This window comes from Salvelinus fontinalis, chromosome 9, assembly GCF_029448725.1.
Source record: "Salvelinus fontinalis isolate EN_2023a chromosome 9, ASM2944872v1, whole genome shotgun sequence".
Classification (NCBI taxonomy): Eukaryota; Metazoa; Chordata; class Actinopteri; order Salmoniformes; family Salmonidae; genus Salvelinus; species Salvelinus fontinalis.
This window is the reverse complement of record NC_074673.1, coordinates 35,938,790-35,952,328: the sequence shown is the minus strand read 5'-3', so window position 1 is coordinate 35,952,328 and position 13,539 is coordinate 35,938,790. Positions and strand designations below refer to the sequence as shown.

The following is a 13,539-nucleotide window of genomic DNA, read 5'->3' as shown; positions in this document are numbered from 1 at the left end:
GTGTGTGTGTGTGTGTGTGTGTGTGTGTGCGTCTTTGCGTTTGTCTGTAGACTGCAGTACTTCAAGGTCCCAGGGTCACGCCCTGGCCTTAGTATTCTTTGTTTTCTGTAATATTTTGGTTAGGTCAGGGTGTGACAGGGGGGGATGTTTGTGTGTATTTGTCTCGTCGTGGTTGTATTGTATAGGGGGTTTTGTAGAGGTTAAGGGGTTGTGTTTAGTGTAGGTGTCTAGGTAAGTCTATGGTTGCCTGAATGGTTCTCAGAGACAGCTGTCCTTCATTGTCTCTGATTGGGAGCCATATTTAAAGCAGCCATAGGCATTAGGCTATTGTGGGTAATTGTCTATGTGTAGTGTTTAGTGTCAGCACTATTTTGTTTGAATAGCTTCACGGCCGTCTGTTTGTTGTTTTGTTCGTTTATATAAGTATTCGTGTTCGTCTTCTTAATAATAAAGAAGGATGTATTGTTATCACGCTGCGCCTTGGTCCACTCTTCCTCAAAGTTACAATGATCGTGACACCCAGCATAGCAGGGTACCAGTCATTAGGTTGTTTTGCACCAAAGGGATTCAAGGCAGCGCTGGTTAATGAGAGAGGCATGAAACAGAAATAGAAACAGAGGGATGAACACTATGCACAGTGCATTAATAAATATTATACAACGGGTGCGTCTAATCCTGAATGCTGATTGGTTAAAAGCACATTCCAGCCGGTGTCTATTCCACAAGATACCACCAGGCTAAATATATGACTTTAAAATGCCTATTTACTCTGTTCCATCTGACTACGCAATCCATTGTCTCATCAGCCCAGCCAGGCAATTTATAAACTTGATCTCCACTATAAAAAGCATCTAAATCAAATCAAGTTTATTTTATATAGCTCTTCGTACATCAGCTAATATCTCGAAGTGCTGTACAGAAACCCAGCCTAAAACCCCAAACAGCAAGCAATGCAGGTGTAGAAGCACGGTGGCTAGGAAAAACTCCCTAGAAAGGCCAAAACCTAGGAAGAAACCTAGAGAGGAACCAGGTTATGAGGGGTGGCCAGTCCTCTTCTGGCTGTGCCGGGTGGAGATTATAACAGAACATGGCCAAGATGTTCAAAATGTTCATAAGTGACAAGCATGGTCAAATAATAATCAGGAATAATGAATGACCACCAGCAGGCCACAAATGTGCATGTGTCTGTTTCTGACCGTTTGAGCAGACTCCATGAGGGTGGTATGAGGGCCCGACGTCCACAGGTGGGGGTTGTGCTTACAGCCCAACACCGTGCAGGACGTTTGGCATTTGCCAGAGAACACCAAGATTGGCAAATTCGCCACTGGCGCCCTGTGCTCTTCACAGATGAAAGCAGGTTCACACTGAGCACATGTGACAGACGTGACAGAGTCTGGAGACGCCATGGAGAACGTTCTGCTGCCTGCAACATCCTCCAGCATGACCGGTTTGGCGATGGGTCAGTCATGGAGTGGGGTGGCATTTCTTTGTGGGGCCACACAGCCCTCCATGTGCTCACCAGAGGTAGCCTGACTGCCAATAGGTACCGAGATGAGATCCTCAGACCCCTTGTGAGACCATATGCTGACACATGCACATTTGTGGCCTGCTGGAGGTCATTTTGCAGGGCTCTGGCAGTGCAGACAAACCATTCAGAGACACACTGATATCTTTCCGACAGATAAGATCTAAACCAGGCCAGAACTTGTCCGTGTAGGCCAATTTGGGTTTCCAGTCTCTCCAAAAGAATGTGGTGATCGATGGTGTCAAAGGCAGCACTAAGGTCTAGTAGCACGAGGACAGATGTAGCGCCTCGGTCTGACGCCATTAAAAGGTAATTTACCACCTTCACAAGTGCAGTCTCAGTGCTATGATGGGGTCTAAAACCAGACTGAAGCATTTCGTATACATTGTTTGTCTTCAGGAAGGCAGTGAGTTGCTACGCAACAGCTTTTTCTAAAAATTTTGAGAGGAATGGAAGATTCGATATAGGCCGATAGTTTTTAATATTTTCCGGGTCAAGGTTTGGCTTTTTCAAGAGAGGCTTTATTACTGCCACTTTTAGTGAGTTTGGTACACATCCGGTGGATAGAGAGCCGTTTATTATGTTCAACATAGGAGGGCCAAGCACATGAAGCAGCTCTTTCAGTAGTTTAGTTGGATTAGGATCCAGTAATAGGATCCAGTATGCAGCATGAAGGTTTAGAGGCCATGATTATTTTCATCATTGTGTCAAGCGATATAGTACTATTTTCTGTATTTCCTGTATACCAGGGAGCTAGTTTCTTATGACAAATGTTTTTAGTTTAGGGGTGCAACTGCATCTAGGGTATTGCGCAAGGTTAAATTGAGTTCCTCAGTTAGGTGGTTAACTGATTTTTGTCCTCTGACGTCCTTGGGTAGGCAGAAGGAGTCTGGAAGGGCATCAAGGAATCTTTGTGTTGTCTGAGAATTTATAGCACGACTTTTGATGCTCCTTGGTTGGGGTCTGAGCAGATTATTTGTTGCGATTGCAAACGTAATAAAATGGTGGTCCGATAGTCCAGGATTATGAGGAAAAACATTAAGATCTACAACATTTATTCCATGGGATAAAACTAGGTCCCGAGTATGACTGTGGCAGTGAGTAGGTCCAGAGACATGTTAGACAAAACCCACTGAGTCGATGATGGCTCTGAAAGCCTTTTGGAGTGGGTCTGTGGACTTCTCCATATGAATATTAAAATCACCAAAAATTAGAATATGATCTGCTATGACTACAAGGTCCAATAGGAATTCAGGGAACTCAGAGAGGAACGCTGTATATGGCCCAGGAGGCCTGTAAACAGTAGCTATAAAAAGTGATTGAGTAGGCTGCATAGATTTCATGACTAGAAGCTCAAAAGACGAAAACGTCATTTATTTTTTTGTAAATTGAAATTTGCTATCGTAAATGTTAGCAACACCTCCGCCTTTGCGGGATGCACGGGGGAATATGGTCACTAGTGTAACCAGGAGGTGAGGCCTCATTTAACACAGTAAATTCATCAGGCTTAAGCCATGTTTCAGTCAGGCCAATCACATCAAGATTATGATCAGTGATTAGTTCATTGACTATAACTGCCTTTGAAGTGAGGGATCTAACATTAAGTAACCCTATTTTGAGATGTGAGGTATCACGATCTCTTTCAATAATGGCAGGAATGGAGGAGGTCTTTATCCTAATGAGATTGCTAAGGCGAACACCGCCATGTTTAGTTTTGCCCAACCTAGGTCGAGGCACAGACACAGTCTCAATGGGGATGGCTGAGCTGACTACACTGACTATGCTAGTGGCAGACTCCACTAAGCTGGCAGGTTGGCTAACAGCCTGCTGCCTGGCCTGCACCCTATTTCATTGTGGAGCTAGAGGCGTTAGAGCCCTGTCTATGTTGGTAGATAAGATGAGAGCACCCCTCCAGCTAGGATGGAGTCTGTCACTCCTCAGCAGGTCAGGCTTGGTCCTGTTTGTTGGTGAGTCCCAGAAAGAGGGCCAATTATCTACAAATTCTATCTTTTGGGAGGGGCAGAAAACAGTTTTCAACCAGCGATTGAGTTGTGAGACTCTGCTGTAGAGCTCGTCACTCCCCTTAACTGGGAGGGGGCCAGAGACAATTACTCGATGCCGACACATCTTTCTAGCTGATTTACACGCTGAAGCTATGTTGCGCTTGGTGACCTCTGACTGTTTCATCCTAACATCGTTGGTACCGACGTGGATAACAATATCTCTATACTCTCTACACTCGCCAGTTTTAGCTTTAGCCAGCATCATCTTCAGATTAGCCTTAACGTCGGTAGCCCTGCCCCCTGGTAAACAGTGTATGATCGCTGGGTGATTCGTTTTAAGTCTAATAATGCGGGTAATGGAGTCGCCAATGACTAGGGTTTTCAATTTGTCAGAGCTAATGGTGGGAGCCTTCGGCGTCTCAGACCCCGTAACGGGAGGAGTAGAGACAAGAGAAGACTCGGCCTCAGACTCCGACTTGCTGCTTAATGGGGAAAACCGGTTGAAAGTTTCTGTCGGCTGATTAAGCGACACCAGTTGAGCATTCCTACAGCATTTCCCTCCAGAAGCCATGAGAAAGTTGTCCGGCTGCAGGGACTGTGCGGGGGGATTTATACTAACGTTAGTATCTGTACTTACTGGTGGCACAGACGCTGTTTCATCCTTTCCTACACTGAAATTACCCTTGCCTAACGATTGCGTCTGAAGCTGGGCTTGCAGCACAGCTATCCTCGCCATAAGGCGATCGTTCTCCTGTATATTATGAGTACAGCGACTGCAATTAGAAGACATCATGTTAATGTTACTACTTAGCTTCGGCTGTTGAAAGTGCTGACGAACCATGTCCAGATAAAGCGTCCGGAGTGAAAAAGTTGAATGAGGGAAAAAAGTTGTGATGGAAAAACTAAAAATATAAATGGTAATTAAAAATAAAATAAAACCAAACGTAAAGTTGGCAACAAAACGCACAGCAACAAAACGCACAGCAACACGTCTGCAAATTCAAGAGGAAGTGACGACACCACTAAACATTTAGACATTATCTCCCATTTCTTTAAGACTAACATTTAGTTTTCAACAGCAGAGATTTGTATAAACCTTGCTGTCTGTCTCTCTGACATTTGCAACATTGTTTCAATATTGTAATGGTTTTCTTCTGTGGAAGGAGAGGACCAAAGCGCAGCGTGATTAGTGTTCATCATGTTTAATAAAAGACAAAAAAACTGAACACTCCAAAATACAAAAGACAACAAACGTGAAAACCGAAACAGTTCTATCTGGTGCAGACACACGAAGACTGAAGACAACCACCCACAAAACCCAACACAAAACAGGCTACCTAAATATGGTTCCCAATATGAGACAATGACTAACACCTGCCTCTGATTGAGAACCATATCAGGCCAAACACAGAAACAGGAAAACTAGACACACAACATAGAATGCCCACTCAGCTCACGTCCTGACCAACACTAAAACAAAGAAAACACAAAAGAACTATGGTCAGAACGTGACAAATATTCAAATTCGATCTCCATCTGTCCTATAGTAATGAACGTGTAGGGGTCAGGAGTTGGGACGAGGCAGGCAGCATTTCTCAGCCAGTCTAAATCATGAATCAGCTGGCATAATTTTTATGGATATATACAAAGAAATGTCAATTCAAAAAAGGTAAATCAAAACAAAGCAGCTAGTTTGCAGTCTTTACAGCTTCAGTGTTTGAAGTGATTGTGTTAGCTGTGTTGTTGGCTAGCTCCTCTGAACAACAGTGACATGACCAGAGAGCACATTTTCTATGCCAGGCGAAATCACGCCTCATTAGCTCATTGTTATGGATGTAGCCAAATAAACGTCACTAGAAAACAGCTTAAACAAATGCAAATGCTGCTACTGTTGTTATTCCTTTTGACATTTGACGTGACTGTAAGTTAGATGTAGTTGGCTAGCTAGCAAGCAAGGAATAAGAACGTTGCCAGCCAGTATGGCAATGGAACATGTAGTATGAACGACTGGGTCATGTCCATAGATACAGAACCAATAGAACAAATGACCAACCGGCTTGGGTAGCAACCCTAGATTTGTGTCAGGACTATATCTTGTGGAATGATCAAATAGTATGAATAAATTATTCAAAATAACGGTTTTAATGAAAATATGTCAATCATTATTTGAATATGTTGGTAACCCGTATAAAAGTGATAATGCCCTCAAAGCCAGTGTTTGGAGGATATATTGGCATGGTTTGCCATGCTACAGTTACCCTAACCCTAATATTGGCACCCGTGCCAATATATCCTCCAAACACCGGCTTCTCGGACATTATCACTTAAACACAATGTACAGTATGTCTAATAGAACAAACCCACTTTTACTCTGTTAGTACACACTATCTAAAATACTGGAGGCTCGGGAAGAGTAAACAAAGCCCCATCTTTAGCGAAAATTGTGCATAGTTAGATAATTGAAGATGATGAAATGATTATTGTTATGCTTCTAATTTGTGCCTATTGGTCAAGACTGAAAATGTAGGAGGACAGATGGAGCATGGTAATAAAAGAAGGGCAATGGAGCAAATATAAAGGTCTGATGAGCTGTTACTGGGGATTGGATTGCACTGGCAGCCTGATATCTAGAAAGCTAACAAAGCATTGAACAAATTAACTAATTAATTGCACACTCAATTAGGTTAGACATTAATCAGAGGCAGCATGTAGACAGAAAATGAGCACGTAGGGAAACAGAGCTAACGGTTGAAGAGCTAAATACAAGGCTACACATACACATACTGCTAGTAGCAGTGTCTGTCCTATATCTAGGAGATATAAGAAAGACCCATATTTAACAAACAAAATATTGTCACTCAACATTTTCCATATATATATAAAGTACTTCCATAATTTAAAAAAAACTGGTACCGGGCTACCTTCAGACGAGTCTTGTGAGACTTGTGGGCATCTCGCCTTTCAATAGAGGTGTCATATTAGTGTGCAACGGACGCTACAGACAGGAGTTAGAAGATCGGCGGTACCGACTTCAGACGAGTCCCGTAACGCAGAGCAAAACAGAGAGCAAAACAGAGAACACCATCATGTTCACGAGTGTCATCTTTTCCATAGAGTGGTCATATTAGTTTGTTGGCCAAATCGTTCTGACACTATAGACATTTGTGAGAAGACCGATTTTTAGGATGTCTCTGACAAACACCGCTGTAGCTCGGCCAGTCTGCAATTGGCAGATGACATGGATTGAGATGCAGCCCAAACAACAACAAAAAACAGATATCTCTATTTCAAACAGACATCACTATTTCAAACAGACATCACTATTTTAAACAGATGGATTTTGATGGGGATTTTTGTATTATGCTAATTAGATTTCCTGGTGGGCGCTGACATCGACTCTAAGGGATCATCTGCTCTGAATGAGGTGCTTTAAAATGAGTGCCCTCTGACCATAAATCAGGACATTTACTGTAAGAGGTGTATTTTGACCCTGGGTGTAGATCTCTAACCTGGCATTGATGGGTAGGGCCAGCACCTCCTCTCCCACTCCTTGTGCATCCAACACTAGAGCCAGGCTGTAGCGCTGCACACTGTTGGAGCACAGGGTCACCTGCAGATAGAGGTACACCGCATATATAGACAGACAACCATAGCCATGGCATTGGCATCTCTGTGAAGTAGAAGTGCTCGTTTGGCAAATATATTGCCAGTTCACACTGATTCACAGACTTTTACCTAGTTATCAAATCACAATATTTTCCAATCATGCTTCCATTTTGGCCTTCTTTACACTACCTGTATTACATACAGAAGAAACTTACTACGCTACCTTCTAACACCTGTCAAGGCTGTCATCAGAGGAAGACACTACACTGAGAGTACACTGCATGTTCCAAGGTGTCTGTATCTGGGGAGATTTCTGCACCACCCATGAATAACTTCCAATACTGTGAAATATTAGCCAAAGCCCATTTCCTCTGCTAGGTGAGAGATTACCTCCCTCTGGCATATTTGACTCCCTCTGACCTCTTCTATATATTCTGCTCTTGTAAGAGAACTCATTAGAGCCCGGGAGTGCCGCTGTGCGGTCATTGGGCTGGAGAGTGAAGTAGAGTTTTCCAGACAGCCAAAGGAAGGCAGCAGACATGAGACACCCTATACATAGGGTCCAAGACAGCTGCACAGATTCCCCTGATCGGCCCGCCGCAGCGCCTGACAGCTCTCAGTGATGGGAAAAGACCAAACAGTCTCCCATTGATAGGAAAAGACCAGGGTATGACAGATACACTCAGTAACCAGAGGCAGCCAGAGCAAGCTGATGTAATAATCTAAGCTTTGCAGAGCCACAGGGAGAAAGGCATCTTCCTAGGCATTTATCTGCAACAGATTCTTTCAATATTCAACTCCACTGCTGAATACAATTAAGGTCTGGCCCCTTCAGTGCCAATCATTGATTGAAGCCGTTGTGATTAGAGGGAATTAATTTAATGATTAGTTTATTCAAAATCTCCAATGTAAAATCTACAACACACAATATAGCACTAAATTGGAAAACAAACTGACTCAGCATGATCCACCAGTCCACAATTAATAACAAGGTTAAATGATCATCTTCTACAGTGAGCACATAAGCACTTTTTCATTGGAATAATGTTCACATACTGTATGTTTTCAGATAATGCTTAATATCTATAACAAGTAGAAAATGGAGGTAACTTCCTGGTCATGCTCCCTGCTAATTTCACACACCTGGATGTCAACAAGTCCCTGAGGACGCATGGTTCCTGAGGTGGGTGTCAGGGTGAACACAGTGGGCCGGTTCTGTCAAACTGAGGTCTGAAACCTAGGAGGTACTGGTGATGCTGGTAGGCCCTCTGCCATCCCCTGGAACCCTCAGCCCAAAGGTCATAGCGGCGTGTCGTTCAGACTGCAGGTCAGTGTGTGAGGGAAACCTGGAGGAGATGAGGAATAAGGAATAAAACATAGAGCAAGCAATGTTACGGTTCTAAAGATTAGGGGGAAAAAAAGTCCAAACAGTGTTAACTGACATACAGCTACAATGCCAGAGGGCAATTCATTCTAAAGAGGTTGATTTGTCTGTCTGCTTTAAAAAGGTCTGGTTTGTGTGAGGGAAATAAACAGTGAGATGAAAAGGTGTCATAGCATACTTATTATCTGTCTGCAAAGAGCTTTGCTGTTATTGATCACAAGAGAAAAGGGCGTTCTACCCTAGTTGATTCCGTGTTTAGTATTATTCCACAGTAAGCCATATACAAGTCATATCGGAGATAGATAAAGTCCTGCTCAAAATAATTCCACAGAAAATGTATCAACCTGGACAATTGTTGGGAGGGTTGAATATTTAAAAAAAATATATATTTAACCTTTATTTAACCAGTTAGGCTAGTTGAGAACAAGTTCTCATTTAAAACTGCGACCTGGCCAAGAATAAAGCAAAGCATTTCGACACATACAACAACACAGAGTTACACATGGAATAAACATACATACAGTCAATAATACAGTAGAAAAAAATCTATATACAGTGTGTGCAAATGAGGTAAGATAATGGAGGTAAGGCAATAAATAGGCCATGGTGGCAAAGTAATTACAATATACCAATTAAACACTGGAGTGATTGATGTGCAGAAGATGAATGTGCAAGTAGAGATACTGGGGTGCAAAGGACAAGATAAATAAATAAATACAGTATGGGGATGAGGTAGTTGGATGGGCTATATTACAGTGTAATGATTACAGAATTACCCTTCCACACTGTCATCCAAGAAATTGACTGATCTTGTTTTTTTCTTCAGTTGTTTTATACTTGCCCAGCCCTGTGTTTTCCTTTAATTATTATGCATTGTCCAGTGAACTTCACATTTACTAGTCAGCAGAGAAGTATTCTGTATTTCCTGGCACTTTTATTTATTGTAGGGGTTGTATAATGGGCCCCACGTTTCACTTCAACGTCTCAGAGCTCAACTTTGAGGATGTGTCCTTCGGTGAGTTTTTCATTCATCCTCATCAATGCTGCCTGTTACTCATCGTTAGACGCTTGTGTTAGGCTTGGCGGCAGATTTATCAAACAGTGCATACCTACTGCTTTGTAGTACTATTTACAGTATAAAGCACACACACATCAATGAGAGACAGATGCAAATAAGCAACCATTACCACAAGTCAATGAAATACATAGCCCACAATACATAATTAGCTAATTGTTATGTACAGTTGCAGTGATCTGTGAGCTGATCTGACAGATGGTGCTTGAAGCTAGTGAGGGAGATATGAGTCTCCAGCTTCAGTGATTTTTGCAGTTTGTTCTAGTCAATAGTTGAATAGTGTGTATTATTGTATTTTTTAAATTTTATTTAAAAAATGTTACCCCGTTTTCTCCCCAATTTCGTAGTATCCAATTGTTAGTAGTTACTATCTTGTCTCATCGCTACAACTCCCGTACGGGCTCAGGAGAGACGAAGGTCGAAAGCCATGCATCCTCCGAAACACAACCCAACCAAGCCGCACTGCTTCTTAACACAGCGCGCATCCAACACAGAAGCCAGCCGCACCAATGTGTCGGAGGAAACACTGTGCACCTGGCCCCCTTGGTTAGCGCGCACTGCGCCCGGCCCGCCACAGGAGTCGCTAGTGCGCGATGAGACAAGGATATCCCTACCTGCCAAACCCTCCCTAACCCGGACAACGCTAGGCCAATTGTGCGTCGCCCCATGGACCTCCCGGTCACGGCCGGCTGCGACAGAGCCTGGGCTCAAACCCAGAGTCTCTGTGATTGAGTGCCCTAGACCACTGCACCACCCGGGAGGCCTTGAATAGTGTGTATTTTAAGAGCTCCAAAGGCAAAACTTTACATTGAGGAGTGGGAGAAAATGCGTGCAATAATTGTTGCAACAAGCGCAACAAAAATGTTTTTTAAGGGACTATTATTGCAAGACAATACACATAGCTAATTATATATTGTGGGCTATGTATTTCATTGACTTGTGGTAATGGTTGCTTATTTGCATCTGTCTCTCATTGATGTGTGTGTGCTTTATACTGTAAATAGTACTACAAAGCAGTAGGTATGCACTGTTTGATAAATCTGCCGCCAAGCCTAACACAAGCGTCTAACGATGAGTAACAGGCAGCATTGATGAGGATGAATGAAAAACTCACCGAAGGACACATCCTCAAAGTTGAGCTCTGAGACGTTGAAGGGAAACGTGGGGCCCATTATACAACCCCTACAATAAATAAAAGTGCCAGGAAATACAGAATACATCTGTGCTGACTAGCAAATGTGAAGGTCACTGGACAATGCATAATAATTAAAGGAAAACACAGGGCTGGGCAAGTATAAAACAACTGAAGAAAAAAACAAGATCAGTCAATTTCTTGGATGACAGTGTGGAAGGGTAATTCTGTAATCCTTACACTCAGCACTCCTCAACAGTAATACATCTTAATCAAGGAGAGGTGCCAAGACTGGCAGGTGTGCTATGGAAACAAAATGATTTTCACCACTGTTCTGCTTTGTACAATTTAAACACAACCTTTAGGGAATAATTTACTCAAACCTAGAGTATAAAAATGTGTTCATCAAATGGGCAAGTCAGGGAGAGCAAGAATTCAGGAGATGAAGCATTCGGTTGATTAATGTAGGTCATGTGTTTTCTACATTGCTACATTTACATTTTAGAAAAGTCTAGCTGCTGGGGTTTGGAGCGATAGATGTGTCTGGACATGCCCACCAATGTTTTATCTACCAAGGTGGGGATGTACTGTACCGACCCTAACAAGACAATGATGGAGAGGTAAAGGATTGTGCTGAGATGGATGAGCGAGGTGATGGGGTGAGGGAGGGTTACCTGAACGTGAGGCTGATAGGCTGAAGGTATCCCCCACAGTGAAGAGTAACTCCTCAGAGAAGACCCCCAGGGTGCTGGAGGAGAAGCAGACCTCCAGATTGTGGCAGGCCCCAAGGAGGGGTGCGTCACTTGAGTGGGTTGAGTCACTGACGTGATCTTCCTGTACGGGTTTGGCGCCCCCCTCGGGTTCGTGCCGTGGGGGAGATCTTCATGGGCTATACTCAGCCTTGTCTCAGGGTAGTAAGTTGGTTTGAAAATATCCCTTTAGTGGTGTGGGGGCTGTGCTTTGGCAAAGTGGGTGGGGTTATATCCTGCCTGGTTGGCCCTGTCCGGGGTATCGTCAGATAGGGCCACTGTGTCTCCCGACCCCTCCTGTCTCAGCCTCCAGTATTTATGCTGCAATAATTTGTGTTGGGGGGGGGGGGGGGGGGCTAGGGTCAGCCTGTTATATCTGGAGTATTTCTCCTGCCTTATCCGGTGTCCTGTGTGAATTTAAGTATGATCCCTCTAATTCTCTCTCTCGCTCCCTCTCCCTCTCCCCTCTCGGAGGATCTGAGCCCTGGGACCATGCACCAGGACTACCTGGCCTGATGACTGCTTGTTGTCCCCAGTCCACCTGGTCGTGCTGCTGCTCCAGTTTCAATTGTTCTGCCTGCGGCTGTGGAACCCTGACCTGTTCACCGGACGTATTACCTTGACCCAGACCTGCTGTTTTCGACTCTGTCTCTAACTCTGAATGCTTGGCTAGGAAAATCCAACTGACATTTACTCCTGAGGTGCTGACCTGTTGCACCCTCTACAACCACTGTGAATATTATTATTATTTGACCCTGCTGGTCATCTATGAACGTTTGAACACAAAAATAAAAATATATTTGAAATGATCGATTGAGGGGGAACCATCCTCTTAGTGGGGCTGAAGGAGAAACACTGGCCAAACGCTGAGCTGGGAGGAACCAGGTGCAAGGGGCCCTTGGGGCCTGCCACGCTCTCATTGAGACCCTTATTGGATAGAAGCAGCACCTGAGAACCAGGGAGAGAAGACTTGTAGTGAAAACCAATCTACTGCAAATGTAAGAGTGATTAACCAAGTACCATTTGTTTTCTATCTAATGCATAAGATTTGATCAAATCAGAATTCACATTTAGCCTACTGTAAGTTTAGTGCAGTAGAAATGTGTGTATATTGCATGGTTTTATCTACAGTTGTTTGCTGCCACTAAAAAGATAGATTCTGTAAAACACATTATCTGGCAATACATGACCCAACAGTCTTTTTTTGTCTGTGGGAACCAGTTTCACAGGGGGTTGGGTTATTACAGTAAGGTTGCCACATATGCCCTAGAAACTAAAGGGGCTGACTGGGCAGGCAGACTTTAAATAATTCACCTAACAGTGAATTCAAACAGTGCCTGCCAGGTGCTGTTCTATTATAGGACTAACAGTTATCACAATTATACTTCAATTATTCAATGATTAAGCATGGGCATCTGCTGACTAGTGGCAGCAGTAGTGTGATTTATTTTGATGTGAGCCACGTCTTATTACAGGAGATTCTCTCACAGCTGCTCTTGTATTATATCTTTATAACAGCTGAGACTTTGTATGTTATGAGTCTCAGTTGTGACGAGCTAAACAACTGGATCCACGGTATATAACAGAACACTGTCATTCTTATTCAGTGTATTTAAGTGTCGATTTTTCAGTGTTTTTGGCCTTAGCTGTTTGTGTATATTATTAGTACCGGGCATCTCTTAACTAAGGTTAAGTACCTCATTGCTGTGCTTGGAGGCAATAAAGATGTTACCCATGTCAAGGAAGTCAAATTTGTATTGCAATTTGGGGCCTACGCCCTCCCCCTTTATTCATAGAGGTAGGCGAGACTCACGGCCTAGATGATGAACTTCACAAAAACAGAGAACACAAAGACGCATTAAATAAACACACTGAATGTGCAAACAGATGATCATGAATCAAGCACATCTGCCACTCACCGGTGTGTAAATAAAAAAATCATACACATACTGTACACTGCCATAAGGAAATACATCTACTCTCAATGATGTGTTATTGAGGTCACCACATGCCCATTAATCCCTGTCAGACATGGAAATGAATGGAAATCTGACCTCCGGAAGTG

General features: G+C 43.3%; 1 pseudogene; it reads right to left on the bottom strand.

Annotated features, from left to right (window-relative positions):
- Window positions 1-13,539, bottom strand: part of LOC129861825 (hydrocephalus-inducing protein-like) — a 97,718-nt pseudogene that overhangs the window by 72,252 nt on the left and 11,927 nt on the right.